The sequence below is a fragment of the Manis javanica genome, chromosome 4, assembly GCF_040802235.1.
Source record: "Manis javanica isolate MJ-LG chromosome 4, MJ_LKY, whole genome shotgun sequence".
Lineage (NCBI taxonomy): Eukaryota > Metazoa > Chordata > Mammalia > Pholidota > Manidae > Manis > Manis javanica.
This window is the reverse complement of record NC_133159.1, coordinates 94,959,075-94,974,602: the sequence shown is the minus strand read 5'-3', so window position 1 is coordinate 94,974,602 and position 15,528 is coordinate 94,959,075. Positions and strand designations below refer to the sequence as shown.

Sequence of the window (15,528 nt, the reverse complement as noted above, 5' to 3'; positions counted from 1 at the left end):
GAAAATATGATAGTGTTGTAAAGATGTAAGAAAAAATGTATTTATATATACTGTGAGATGTGACAATTTGTCATGTATAAAAAATTAACGTATATTTGTTTAAGAAAATAAATAGAAGTAGGATTTCTAAGAAAATAATTGGGCAAGTGCACATTTGTTGCAGCATTGTTAAATAATATATATGATTCATGAGTACAATGGATTGTGCCTTGAAGCATAGTTCAGTAAAAGAGATTCATGCAATGCCTTCCAAATTTATGAGAGTCCTAAGATTGCCCTTCTGTTTTAATGTCTGTATTATTACAAGCTCATTCACTGCCCTCTGCCACCAACTCTCACCCCCAACTATGCCTAAATTGCAGGAAATTTTGTCAGCTGTTCTTAATAAGGGTAGAAGGTAGTATCAAAGTTGAGAAAGAAGGAAAAGGGAGGAATTGGGATTTTCCAGTCTACAGAAATTTTAACATTTTTTATGGCTACACCTAATGCACTGAACTAAGAATGCCTCCTGGGAAATACTGGTGGGTTAAAGGCAAAGAAGGGACGCAAACTCCATAGTCCAAGTAGGTTGATAGCCAAACTTGAGAAGGAACCCCCTGTTCTGGCCAGCAGAACAAAGATGACTCTTACAGGTGAAGAGGCTTTTTATTGCCAGGTTTTTTGGTGTGCTTTTTGAGGGGAGGAGTCAGGGAAAAGGTGGGCTTGGGGCTTGCTGACATGTGCTCTGGAGAATGCTTATAGCCTCAGTAAGATGAAACCTAACGGCAGGTGGGTGTCTCGCCAAGGGGTTTCAGCCCCAGGCAAGTTCACTATGGATTCAATGTGACCATAGAAAATGACAGCAAAACATTCTCGGGGTGAAAGGGTTATACCCAACTTTATTTCCAGGTGGGCGGTCAGTCACTAAAATCCCATTCACTCAGAGCAAGTCTGCATGCAGGAAGCCGGTCTCTACCTCTGGGCCCCTCTGTTCCCACAGCTGTCCTCTGGGCCTCTCTGCATGGCCGTCCCACACAGCGATCCTCTGGGCCTCTGTCCTTGGCGCTGCCACCACTCCAGCCTCTGCTCTGCTCTCCTGCAGCCTTGCAGCCCTGCCACTGTGCACTGGGCAGAGCTCTTTATATAGAGTCAACAGCCATGTATTGCCCACAGGTGTGCAGTGAGCTAGTCACCCATGGCCAGGTGAGAATCCTGGCCACAGGAACTCTCATTTTATCCACAGTAGGCTTATTCAAAAAGGTGGTCCTCCTGTCAGGGCTCTATCAAGTGGGCATCAAATGAAATACAAATATGATATGCTCATTTCCAGAAAGCAAACTCTTTACTGTCCTTCCAGGTCATTATTAATAGCTCCACCTGGACCAATTCATTTGCCCTTGCTCTTTAGAGATGAAGGAAACCATATAATTTATCATTTAAACCAAAACACTTGAGAATGAAAGTGGATGCTACTAATAATTATGCTGTGATTGTCCTGGGGAAAACAGGACATACAGTCATCCTGTCTATATACCATATTATTTTGTGATGCTTGAGAGGAAAAGCAGGTCTAATTGACTTCTATATTAATAGCTGTAAATTGAAGTAAATTGAACCACAAATCAGATGTATAGCTACCTAGCTAGAGAGCTAGATAATGATTTGTGTAAGATATAGGGACACATGGCACAACAATTTTAACAGGTATCCATTTTATAGTATAATATAGTCCACTAAATGTTCTTACCTGTTTCTGTTTCCCCAGATGAGCTGATTTTCTTATAACTATTTTTAAAACTTTGAATAATGCTGTAGCTAGCTCTTTAGATTCTTGTCCATTTGTTGGTGGGGGGCGTGGTGTATTTTCCTCGGTCCTTGTCCCCACTGCAACAAAGAATTGAGGGGCAGAGACACAGCAAGTTATTTAAAGTTACTTAAAGAGACAAAATGTGCAGGTGACCTTAGGGAAGAGAGGTGCCCTGAAAGGTTGGAGAGAGAATGTTTAAGGTTAAAAGATTGGGAAAAAAGTTAAAGTTACACCCTTAGAAAGTACAGGCGACCCCAGAGAGGAGTGTGCTAAAAGGTTGGGGGTTCCCCCTTTTAAGGATTTTTCATGAATGTGACAAAGGGTAGGGTGTGGGCTTGGTAAGTGGTCTCAAGCATCTTTGATGAGACATTTCTTATCAGTCCTCTAGGTAATTCTTCAAAATTAGCTTAACACAAGAAACTTACGGTTCTAGTCTCCTCCCCAGATAGCAGCCTCCTGGTCTGGGAGCAAGTCCATTAAGACTGCCTACCCTTCCTCCAAGGTTGGCTGAGTTAATTGTCTGTTTGCTAAAGAGTATGTTAAGAACCTTACTTCTTAACTTTCTGGGTATTAAAATGTAATCTTAGCTTTAAGATGGAATCATCCTGTCTTTATTATGCTGTTTATAGGTGGGCCTTTTAGCAGGCTAGAGTAAATCTGACAATGTGACACAATGAAGACATGGGCTGTGCTCAGATACTTTTCCTTTCTGGAGAATTGAATTCAAACAAGCAAGACCAAGTTTCTCTTGACCTTTTATGCTTTAACTGATTAACTCTGAGTCTTTTCTGGATTTCTAGTTTTAACTGGTAACTTTGAGTCTTTTCTATTGGGCTTTACTGACCTTATTCTTTTTCTACCCTGCTCATATCTATTTTCCTGCCTAACACAATTTACATATGTTAAAGTCTAAAAAGGAAGCAGTGGCAGATACAGTAGGTTGGTTGGCTCAGCGTTCATTCCAGACCCTGTTTTGCTTGCCTTATTCTAACATAGGAACTTATGCTCCTAGGTCTTCTTGTTGCTAAGTGTGACTATGTGATTCAATCCTGGCTAATGAGATATAAATGAAAGTCAGCTACACCTTCTTCCTTTTCCTCCTTCCTTTTTGGAATGTATAAAATATTTTATGCATAGGGGCTCTCTTGTCCCCTCCAGGCGTGAGCCAGGAGCTCTGTCCTCTCGCTTTCTCTCTAAATAAAGCCTCTGCTTTGCTCTCCTAAAAAAAAAAAAAAAAAAAAATTTTATGCACAGCATCTATTAGCAAGAAAGCAGAACAGGAAGATAGAAATGGGCCTGGTTCTTTGATGACATCTTTAAACTCCTAATATCATCCCTGGTCTACCTACTGATGGATGTATTAAAAAAAACAAAAAAAAAACTTCTCTCTTGTTTAACAAAGTTTCTGGTAACTCTCAGCTAACTGTAGTTGTAACTAACATAGAAATAATAAGTCAAAGGTATATATACATGTATGTGTGTGTATATATCTATATATAGTACATTTTTAAATAATTTAACAAAATACTGGAATATACAGTAGAGTAGGCTGACTGCTATAACAAACAATCCCTTACATCTCAGTAGCCCAACTCAGTAAAAATGTATTTTTCCTCTTTCATATATGAGGCATACAATGCAGGGGCAGGCAGGTAGGAGGTGGGATGTGTTCAGGCTGATTTCTTATTGTAGCCACCAATGGGTGGCCTTTGAGACCACTGAGAATGGAGAGGCGGAGGAGGGGGCTTTTGCATGGAGCATCATATATCACTCCTGCTTTGAGTTCCATGAGGCAGATCTAGTCAATGGCCCCACTTAACTGAAAGATCACTGGGAAATATATTCTTTTACTGTGCTCAGGAGGAAAATGAAATGGCTTAGTAATTACACTGAATCGTCTTTGTCACGGGAAATTTTGGAGAGAATACTAGAGGCTCTAACTAAGCCTACCTCACTCCATTTTGAAGGGAGCTAAGAAGTTAAACCTCTCCCTACATATTGCCCTCATGCCAGACCTGTTTCTGGAATTTTGCCTGGAGCCTCGTGGAAACTACAGATAAGGACATTCCGTTCCTGAGGCAGTTTTGAAGCATGCAGCCTCCTTGATGCCAGCAAGTCTGCCCGCGAGCCATTGATTCCATTAAGTTCCCCTTAAATGCCCTCACTCTGAAGGGCACCTCAGAGGTGGTTCAGGGACTCTAGGCCACCATCTTCCTGGGTTGCCAGCTTCCATCATAAACCAAGTTTCCTTTTAACTAACACTTGTTTCTTGAGTTTTGGCCTTTGGAGCAACAAGCAGCGTAACTTGGGCTTGGAACCAGACCATATAGCCCTGTAACAAGAAGAATCAAGAGAATCAAGGACATCAAAGCCTAGGATCCCAAAATCCAAACATTATAATGATATAAAAATTAAGAAAGTTATTTTTTAAAAATACTGCCACACTTGCTTTCTTAAAATAGAGTTCAGCAAAAACTTAACTCATTAAAGGGTTTATGAAGTATGACATTTTGGTAACTGAGTTTTCTTGGTAATTTAGGAATAACCCCAAAATTCTTAGAGTTCTGATTTTTGTTTAAAATCTTCTAAACAAGGAAGATCTCCATGCTGATGAAGAATGAAAATGTAAGCTGCAAAATAGCATATATAGTATTGTAACTCTGGGGGGAAAATCCCAGGGCAAAATACCTTTGAAAGTGAAATAAGTCGAAGGGACAAATAAAGTGGGAGAAACCCATTTATTGCTTAAAAGCAATAATCCACTTCTGCTCTCCAGTATGTCTCAGGACCTGGCTACAGAAGAGGCCCACACCCAGCCTCTCTGGTCCAGATATACCTTCCCTTGCCCTTGTAATTACCTATTGATATGGAGATGGACTACTTTCCACCCCTTGGAAACACCTCTTGATATGGAGATAACACTAAGGCCAGGCAAGAGATTCTGGAAATACTGCAATTTTACCCACAATCCACCCCTCCAGAAATCTCACCTCACAAACAGAATATTGTTCCCCATATTCTGCAATGGCCCCTGTGAGAGAAAACTGGAGGATTGTAACCAGACTGATGACATACAATAGCAACAACAATATTATGATAATCCTCAACTGGAGCATTCAGCTAGATTCAAAGTCCTATGCAGATTAAGTCCATAGTTCGCCCATTCCACAGGCAGTCAAATAGGGAGCTCAGAGCAATCATTACACAGCAGCTGGAGCAAGGGGGTGCATCCAGGCCACAAGGACTGTAGAAGAAAATAACTTTAAGGGTGATAAGATACATATTTCAATGACATCAGCATAGGCAAATCTTGTCCAGCAGGTAGGATGCATGCAAGAGAGTGGTCCTGTGATAGGACAGTGGCAGGAATGGGATCTTGTCCTGGTCTAGGATATCAGACTCTCACCTCTTTCCCTGTCGGAGTTACAGATAGGTCAATATATAGGGATACGGGAGGTATATGCACTGGCCATAAAGATAAAACAAAACTCCCCCATAAGATGCTCTTACCTCCTGGATGTTTTGGGTACACAACAGTGATTTTGGGGGCCACTCTGCTGTTACTCCAGGAATACACAGAAGGCCAGCCTCCAGGCCTTTTCCCCAAGGTGCCAGAAGGGCCAGCCATTGCTGGTCTATGTGTTGAAATGTCCAGGACCACGTCCACTCAACAGAGTCTCCAGGGTTTAACGCAGTTGGGGCTGGCAGCAGGATGTTGTCCTGCTGGCCATATCCTGGCTTCAATAACTCTTCTTTGGTTTGCACATACAGTTGTATAGGAGAGGCAGCAAGGTGTGTTAGCATATTCACAGGGCTCAAGGCTCCTTTTCGGGGCTTATTCAAATACTGCAGCATTGTCCATAAGAGAATTGACCAGCCCTGTAGACTATTGGTGTCCAACCTCAGGCCAGATTTCAACAAACCATTGTACATCTCTATCATGCCTGCCCTAGTGGGGTTATATAGTACATGAAATTTCCACTTTATTCCTAATTGCTTCACTCATTCTTGTCCAGTAAAGTGTGTGCCTTGATCGCTCTCAATCACCTGCAGCCAGCCACAGGCTGAAAGAGATGCTCTAGGCCCTTCTTGGTACTTTGCTGATCTGCATGACATGCAAGAAAAGCAACCAACAGGCCAGTTGCTGTGTCCACACAATTCATGGCATACCGATATCCTTCTGATATGGGCATAGGCCCAATATAGACTACCTGCCACCTGACAAGGGATATCAGCCCCCTTATCATTGTCCCATGTTGCTGTGGGACTTGGTGTAAGTCACTCTTGAGCACACAAGGCACTCCCTCTGGGCTCGGCTGACATCTTCAAAGGTTTATGGCAAGCTCCACCGACAGGCTACAGCCCACACTGTCTTTTGCCCCATGTGCAACAAACACTGATGTAACCATTGGGCTACATCAGAGGCAGGTTTTCCTTCTAGCCAACGCACTTGGGCCAATGTGTCTCCTTCTTCATTCCCTGGGCAAATGGCCAATCACATGATATATGGTAACCATCTTATTCTGACCTGAGGCCCATAAGTCTTGTCACAGCTCTTGCCCCCAAAGGAGCTGGTGACCAACCACCCCCTTTGGTACCATATCAGTAGCCACAGGGTCAAGCTCCAATAGATGGTCTGCTGTCAGTGCACACAACTATAGGGGAAGGCTTCTGGGTGATCACGAGCCATACTGCCCACAACTCAGCCCATTGGCTGCTCTTCCCCTCTCCATCCTCCATCCATATTGTCTCAGTCTTAGGATGGAAAGCCACAGCCCTTCATATTGGAGGCTGCCCATGACTAGAGCCATCTGTGTACCAAGCATCTTCAGGTATAGGGGCTTTTCCCTCCTGATAAGGACTCTCGGCTACCAATAGCTCAAAAGCAAGTTGTTCCTGCTTTCCACTGGTGTATGTCACTGGCCCCAAAAAACGTTGAAGTTCTCCACTTAAGAGGCTAGTAGAGAGGGTGCTGCACTGCTGTATATATGCACCCCATTTGGCCAGTGTAGGCGTCTGTGCCATGCCTCTCCATGGCATTTGGGTCCAGTATTGCACCCACTCTGTGATGGAATAGGTGGTTATTACCTTGGTTGGAGCTGTTCCAGTGATGGGCTCCATAGCCAGCAAGGTGTGGTACACAGCACACAGTTGCTTCACTATCAGGGTGTACCAGACCTCTGCTCATTTCCATAGTTGTGACCAGAATCCAATAGTTTGGCATGTCCATTCAAGACACTGCCAAAGATGCCATCCATAACCATCTTCAGTTACAAGAGCATCTAGCTCACAGGGCCTTGATGAGCCCATTACACTCAAGGCCTGTACAGCTGTAAAAGCAGCTTCACATGTCTCATCCCAGTCCCACCTGTTGCCATTTCATACCAACAGCATAAGGCTTCAGAATTTGTGCCAAGTGTGGGATAAACACTCTCCAGTAGCCCAAAAGACCCAAAAACTCTTGTAAGACTGTCACAGTGGTAGGAGTGGGGAAAACCTGGACGTTGTCTATGACTGCTTCAGGAATAGCTTTACTTTTACCTGACCAGAGAACCCCCAAGAATCTTACAGACAAACCAGGTCCCTGAAACTTGGTGCTATTCACAGCCCATCCTTTTTCCTGTAAATGTTGCAGATGTCTAGGAACTACCCCTTCTAAATTTGAAAGAGAATCATATGTGAGCATAATATCATTATGTAGTGATATACCTACACCATTTGCAGTTTCTTCCATGTGAACACATCCTGGGCTACTGTGGAGGTATCTCTGTGGGAGGACAGTGAATGTCCACTGCCAGCCTTCCCACGTGAAGGCTAACTGTGCCTGACTTTTCTGTGCTATATGTCAATAGAGAAGAAAGCATTAGCAAGGTCCACAACATAATGATACATTCCCAGTTCATGGCTGAGGGTGTCCAGAAGGTCTGCTGTAGAGGGGACAGCATCATGCAAAGAGGATGTGACTTTATTCAAGTCCCTGTAGTCTACAGTCATACACTAAGAGCTGTCTGGATTTTTCACTGGCCACACTGAGGAATTAAAAGGACTGTCAATGGGCTTTAAGATGCCAACCTTCTCCTACTCCTGTAGAGTTTCTCCAATTTCCTTGGGCCCCAGGCAATTTATACTGTTTAGTATTTGTCACTCACCAAGGTACAGGCAGAGCTACAGGTGGGTGCTTAGCATGTCCCCTCAGAGCTGTCTTTACCACACATACCTTCAGCCTGAACTCATCTGAAGTGGTTTGTAACCACAGGCCTATCCCCAATGAGATTTGGTCTTTCTTCACTCTAATTGCCTTACCCCCATAGCCATCTATCACAGCAGGGGACCCAGGAAAATGCTCAGGGTTGCCATGAATCAAAGAACACTCAGCTCCTGTGTCTACCAGCACCAGGACACGTATATTCACAGGGGACCAATAAATTGCTAATTCTACATGTGGCCTCTGGTCCCCACCATGTCCACCAAGGTGAGGACTTTGACCCCCCCTCAGTTGAACCGCGATGCCCAATCATCCTCCTGTGGGGGTGAGGACTCAGGTGAATCCTGAGTACTGTCTCCCCTGAAGTTTTGCAGGGACACAGGCTGGGCATGAGGCCTTGATTCTGGTTTCTCTGTCCTGGACCTCAGCAGCTGGAACTGCTGTTCTGGCTTTAATTGGTGCCACAGTTCTAACAATATTCTATTGGGCTGCCCATCAAGTTTTTCTTTCACTACCCCAGCCTTTATCAAATCAACCCACATCTGGGTCCTGGAGACCTTCACGGAGCCTTTCGCACTTTTCCTTTCAGTCATAGCCCATACTTCCCTCCGTGCACTTATTATTTCAACCTCCCCCAAATATGCTAAAGTATGAGTAGCCTCTTTATTGTTTGGGAGGGAAGAATGTGGGGAACACTCTTTCCTTCCCCTCCCCCATTGGCCTCCTTCAAAGAGAGACGGGGGAGCTGTATGGAGCACCAGATTTCTTATTCCTACAGTGAACAACCCGTCATTGAGGCCCTGGAGGTTCATATTACAGATTATATTTTTTATGCCCAGCTCTCGTAACACCTCCTGGACCTCTGCATATATTTTCCAGATAGTGGGTAAGTATGGTAAATCACCCTGATTAGGCCAAACTGCCCTGATGGCTGCTGTCAGCCAATCCAGGAGTGTCTGATTCCCTGAGGTGTGATGGGCACTTTGCAACCACTGCTGGAGGGAAGGGTGAGTTGTCAGGGAAGCCAGTCTACCCATTTCAGAACCCAACATAGCAATGTTACCCATACCCATATCCCAGAGACACAAATGCCATGTAGGTAAAGGTTCTAATGGCATCTTCTGAAACCAGATGCTCATGTCTACCAGCTCATCCTGAGTATAGTGGTGGAGCATGGAGTGCTCACAACCTGGGGAGGGGGGTGGCTCCTTGGCACTAAGGAGCCCATGGTTGCTGCGTTTTTATTTCCTTAAGTACAACCAGGTGGACCTTTAATATGGGAGAGGCTGGTGCCAGGGGTGGTGGCCTCAGCAACAGATAGGTCTTTGGCCACACCCCCTCATCCTCTCCCTACATCTCCTCTACCATCTCTGGGGCTGAAAGCACTGCTCTATCCTCCCCGTCCCTGACGGCTTCCGGCAATTCAGCTTCTCCTGATGTCTCCTCCCTCGCTGCTAATGTATCTTCCCAGAGCGTGACCCATCTTCTCACTAACGTCTCTCTTTCTTAACGGCATCCCATAGGTCATCACCCAGCAACTCCAAGCGATGCTGAAGGGTGTCTTTCTCCTACCAAAGTCTCTCTCCTCGATAACACTTTCTGCTATCATGAGGAAAAGACATCCCACAATCCTGGCTGCTACATGGTCACTCAGGGTCTTTACACTATCTTCTTTCTCACAGAAGGCTAATTCCACAGCTTCTGGTATCTCCACCTTTCCCAATTCTGGGGAAGGCCCCACAACCTCTAGGAGGTGCTTTACCCTAGAAGAATTTCCCATTAGGGGCTCTCCAATTGGAAGCCCCACAGATAAGGGTCTCCTGAGTAAAGTTGCACCCTCTACCACTGCAGCCATTGGGGTCTCCCTACCATCCACAGTGGGAGTTCCAGGCATCTCCCCACCATCTCTAGAGGCAGCCTGCCCAAGGGTCGCACCCCTGTAGACAGATTTCAGGTTCAGAGGTCCTGCTGACTAGTGCTAGATGTAACTCTGGGGGGAAAATCCCAGGGCAAAATACCTTTGAAACTGAAATTAGTCAAAGGGAGTAATAAAGTGGGAGAAAGCTGCTTATTGCTTACAAGAGTCTTTCCTATGTCTCTCATGACCTGGCTACAGAAAAAAAGGGCCCTACTGAACCTCTGAAATCCAGATATGCACTCAGTCAACCTTGTAATTACCTATAGATATGGAGATAGACTACTTTCCACCTCTTGGAAACACCTATTGATATGGAGATGCACTAAGGCCAGGTGAAAGATTCTGGAAATACTGCAATTTTACCCACAGTGGTCTTGGGGATTCCCCAAATTTGCAATGCCTTTGTGTAATCATCTCCCTGTGAGTATGGGCTGGACTTAATGACTTGTTTCTAACAAACAAAATATGACTGAAGTAGTGGGATGTCACTTCTGAGATTAATTTATAAATAGGCTAAGGTTGCCACTTTGGGTGTTGTTTTTTACATTGTTTGCTAGAGGGAAGACAGCTGTATTATTCTGAGCCAGCCCTATGGAGAAGCCCACTTGGTATGGGGACCAACAACCACTTAAATGAGCTTAGATGTGCATCCTACTTCAGTTATATCTTCAGATGAGACCAGCTCTGGCTGACAGCTCGACTGCTATTTCATAAGAGATCCTAACCCATGCTCTTCACCCATGGACACTGTGAGATTATAAATGTTTGTTGTTTTAAGCTGTGGGTAAAATTGTAACATTTCCAGAATATCTTGCCTGGCTTTTGTACATTTGCATATCCTCAGGGGTGGAGAGAAGTTCATCTCCATATCCATGGGTAGTTACCTGGGCAACAGAGGGTGTGTCTGAACCTGAGAATTTAGAGGGGCTTACTTGCTTGCTTACTTGCTTCTTCTGGAGCAGGGGAGAAAGACAGCTTTGGACTGCAGTTTGTAAGCAATAAATGGGTTTTAAACTTTATTTCTTTCTCCCTTTGATTGATTTCGGTTTTTAGAGATATTTTGCCCCAGGATTTCCTCTCCCCAGACTTAAATTAGCCACTAAGTTTTGGAGTAATTTAGTACAAAGTGGGCTACAATGTAAAGTTGTCAACGGGCCCTATGTACTGAGTGTCCACAGATGTTTTTATCTGCAGATCTTTTCTCTGGGGCCATTCAATATCTTTGTAAAAGAACTCTCCAGTCTCAGAGGGCATATGCCTTGCTGCCTGAGTTCAGGGGCCAAAGTTGGAAAGGAACCAAACTTTCATTTATTTCCTCAATTTTTAGCTCCAAGGCAAACCCTGCCTTCTTGGTGTATCTGGTATGCCTAGATCTGGAGTCCCTCCTTCCTCGTCTATCTGGATAGACTACTTTCCACCCCTTGGAAACACCTATTGATATGGAGATTGTTGCCTGGCTACACCCAGAGAAGGGGCGTGATGGGTCTGACAGTTCTCTATATAGATTTTAAACAGTTTTCCTTGTTTTTAGCCCAGATTCTAGTTCTCATATTTTAAAGTAAATAGTGACATTCATAAAAATCAACTCCAAAAGGGTTATGGATCTACCATGAAAGATGAAAAAACTACAAAGCTTTTAGGAGATGATATAGAAGAATGTCTTCATGACCTCAAGATAAAGATTTCTTAATCTAGTTTCAAAAAGCTTTATTTATAAAGAAAAAAGATAAACTGGTCTGCATTAAATATAAGAACTTTTGCTCATCCAAAAACAGCTTGAAAAGAGTAGAAAGACAAGATAAAGGTATTTACAACACATATAACTCAAAGGGTTCATAGTCTGACTATATAAAGTTATGTGAAAAATCAGTGAGAAAATAAAGGCAACCCACTGGAAAAAAATGGATAAAAATCCCTGAACAGGAAGTTCTGCTTTAACAAACATAGGAAGAACTGCTTAATATTGTTGGTAATCAGTGATAGGCAAATACAAACCTAAATGAGCTACCACAACACATACATTCTATTAGCAGAAGCATGGTAAGTTGTGTTCAGACAATACTATCCTTCTGCAAATATGCACCAACTAAAGATACATGTAACAATGGATGAATCTTGAAACACATTTTTAAATAAAAAGCAAGATACAAAAGATAAACTATTTTTTATTTATAAAAAGTTTAAAATCAGGCAAAACTAGGAATATATATATATACATAGATTATAAATATATATATGTATATACCTATATTTTTATACATGTGTTAGGCAGGAAAATATATATGAGCAGGGTGGAAAGAGAACAAGGTCAGTAAAGCCCCCCTAGAAAGGACTCAGCTAACCAGTTAAAACTAGAAATCCATAAAAGACCCAGAGTTAATCAGTTAATCAGTTAAAGCTCAAAAGGTCAAGAGCAACTTGGCCTTGAATGTTTGAATATTCCCTAGATAAGGAAAAGTATCTGAGCACAGCCCATGTTTTCATTGTGTCAATTAGATCATGCCATTGTAAGATTTACTCTAGCCTGCTAAAAGGCCCACCTATAAACAGCATAATAAAGACAGGGAGATCCCATCTTAAAGCCAAAATTGCATTTTGAAAAAAAAACTCAGGAAATTTAAGAAGAAAGATTCTTAACATACTCTTTAGCAAACAAATAACTCTGCCCACCTTGGAGGAAGGGCAGACAGTCTTGATTGATATGCTCCCAAACCAGGAAGCTGCTGTCCTGGGAGGGGACAAGAGCAGTAAATTTCTTGTGTTAAGCTAATGTGCAAAGGACTGATAAGAAACTTAATGTCCCATCAAAGATACTTGAGACCACTTAACAAGCCCATACCCTAACCCTTTGTCACATTCCTGAAAAATCCTTAAAAGGGGGAACCCCCAACCTTTTCGGGCGCTCCTCTCTCTGAGGTCGTGTGCACTTTCTAAGTGTGTAACTTTTTAATCCTTAACTTTTTCTCTCCAACCTTTCAGGGTGCTCCTCTCTGAGGTAGCCTGCACTTTCTCTCTAAGTAACTTTAAATAAAACTTTTACTCTGCTTCACTACTGCATCTCTGCCCTTCAATTCTTTGTCGCAGCGGGGACAAGAACTTAGGAAAATATACAACACCTCTCCCCCAACATATGTATATATATGTATGTAGCATGTAATTACCATAAAAGTCAGCACAAACGGTTATCTGTGTGGGGGAAGAGATTATGATCAGGAAGGAATGCTAGGATGTTGCATTTCCTGACTTGGGAAATGTTTAAACAGTATGTGCTTTATAATGATTCATTATTCTTTAATTCATAGTTTATGTATTTTTCTGTGTGTTTGATATATTTAGTGATTCAGAAGTTTAATTCTTCTTTTTGTCTTCTCTTTATTTCTGGTAATTGTTACTTTAGTTCTATTTAAAATGCTGTTTCATTTTTCTCATGATTATTATTATAATTATACCTTTTTATACTATACTTTCCCCTTTTTTTGTTTAAGCAGCATTTATTACTTTCCTGTCATTCCCTGCTTCTCTTCCTCCATCCAATATTAAGAAGTAACACTGTTATCTGACTCAGGGCTTACTTCTGTGCCATTAAATATGTTTATCTTTTTCCTACCTGATTTATCACCCTTAAATGATACCCTTTCATTCTAAGCCACTACAGATGAGGCTCTCAAAACTTAACCCTACTTCTAAATTATCTCTCCCTTCCCCCATTTTTTGTTAGTTGTAGACTTCCTACATTGTCAGGGAATGTAACATTCTGTCACCCTCATTCCCATCTTTATTTTTTTTATCCCTTCCTGCCTTTATGTTTGTTTCATATTTGTTTTAGATCTGAATTGATTTTCATGGCCAGGCTTTTAGCTAAAGTTTGCCAATGTTCTCTCAGCTAGCTGCAATTAGCTTTCTAGGAGTTTCCTTAAGAAGCATTCATGTAACCAATATTCTCTGGGTTCTTGCTGGATTAAAAGTATTTGTAACCTCTATGTGTGAAGGATGGTTTGGATTAAAAAACATGTTTGGTTCATTTTCTTTCCTTGAGTATGTTGTAGATATTGCTCTTTTATTTTCTGGCATTCACTTTTACTACTGGGAAGCCTATGTCAATTTGATTTTCTTTCTCTTTTAAATGACCTTGTTTTTCTACCTGGCTCACCAAATAATTCTCTTGAAATTTGTATAAACACTCTGTTATGTTTATTCTTCAGTTTTCCTTTAAAGGGAGGTTGAAATACCTTTTTCTTTACAGAAAGTGACTGATCAAATGAGGCTATCAAGGGGATCATGTATAGAGTTATTTTTTTTTTGAGTGAGTTCCAATGAACTTCATTTGCAAAGACAAGCAGTTGACCAAATATATAGGTAGATAGAATGATAGATAAATAGATAAGAGATATATCAATATATATAAAAAGAAAATGTATAAATAAAAACTTTATTGAAGAAATGAAAAAAAAATTAACAGTGGCTATTATCCTCAGAGAGTTAAAAAAATTTTACAGTGTGCATGCATTGCTTCTTTAAAAATATGGAATGCTTCATGAATTTGCATGTTATCCTGTTAGGGTCTGGAGTCGACCACCTCTAAAATAGACAGAAGATGCTCACGATAATGCAAGTCACACAGCGAGGTTTATTTCCAGCTAGCTGGGGTTCAAGTGTCTGCCCAACGCAGCAGGTTTCAACAAGGACCCAGAGCACTCAAAGCCAAGGGTTTATATAGCATTTTCAAAGCACTTACTCACAGTAATTTTCCACAGCTACATATTATTTTGGCTTCCGCCACATCCTGGGGGTCAAGCAAGAGCAAGATAAGACCACTCCTCAAATGTTAGGGTGGTTTAGCAAGATAAGCTGACTAGTGTCATAACCGCCCACAACCCGGTGTCCATGATTAACTTGTTCTTCAAAACCTGTTTATCAAGCCTTACCCAGTTCCTCCTTTCCTGAGTCAAGCACTCAGAAAATGGCTTTTCGGCCCTTAAGATGGCCGTTCTCATGCTAACCCATTCTTACAATCCTTGTGGAGGGTCCATGCTAATCTTCTTTGCACCATTCCAATTTTAGTATATGTGCTGCCAAAGCAAGCACTAGAGTTCATTTTTGGATCAAAGAGTATAAGTATTAAAAAAACTTTTATAGTTATTATCAAATTGCCTTCTCAAAAGGCTATAGGAATTCATAGGACCTTTTGCTCCAATATTACCCTCAACATTATGAAAGTTGCTTTTCCCCCAAATCTTCTGCAATATTGATTATTATTATTATTATTATTATTATTTATAGTTGGAATTTTTTTTGGTATCATTAATCTACAATTGCATGAGGAACATTATGTTTACTAGAAACCCCCCATCACCAAGTCCCCCCAACATACCCCATTGCAGTCACTGTCCATCAGCATAGTAAGATGGTAGAGAATCACTACCTGTCCTCTCCATGCTGTACAGCCTTCCCCATGCCCCCCCTTATGCATGCTAATCATAATGCCCCCTTTCTTCCCCCTCGCCTTATCCCTCCCTTCCCACCCATCCTCCCCGGTCCCTTTCCCTTTGGTAACTGTTAGTCCATTCTTGGGTTCTGTAATTCTGCTGCTGTTTTGTTCCTTCAGTTTTTTCTTTGTTC

General features: G+C 42.1%; 1 non-coding gene across 1 annotated transcript; it reads right to left on the bottom strand.

The window, feature by feature from the left end:
• Positions 1 to 14,886: 14,886 nt before the first annotated feature.
• On the bottom strand, positions 14,887 to 14,994 carry LOC118972703 (U6 spliceosomal RNA). Its single transcript, XR_005061775.1, has one exon. It is a non-coding gene; the product is annotated as a U6 spliceosomal RNA (small nuclear RNA).
• Positions 14,995 to 15,528: the final 534 nt, after the last annotated feature.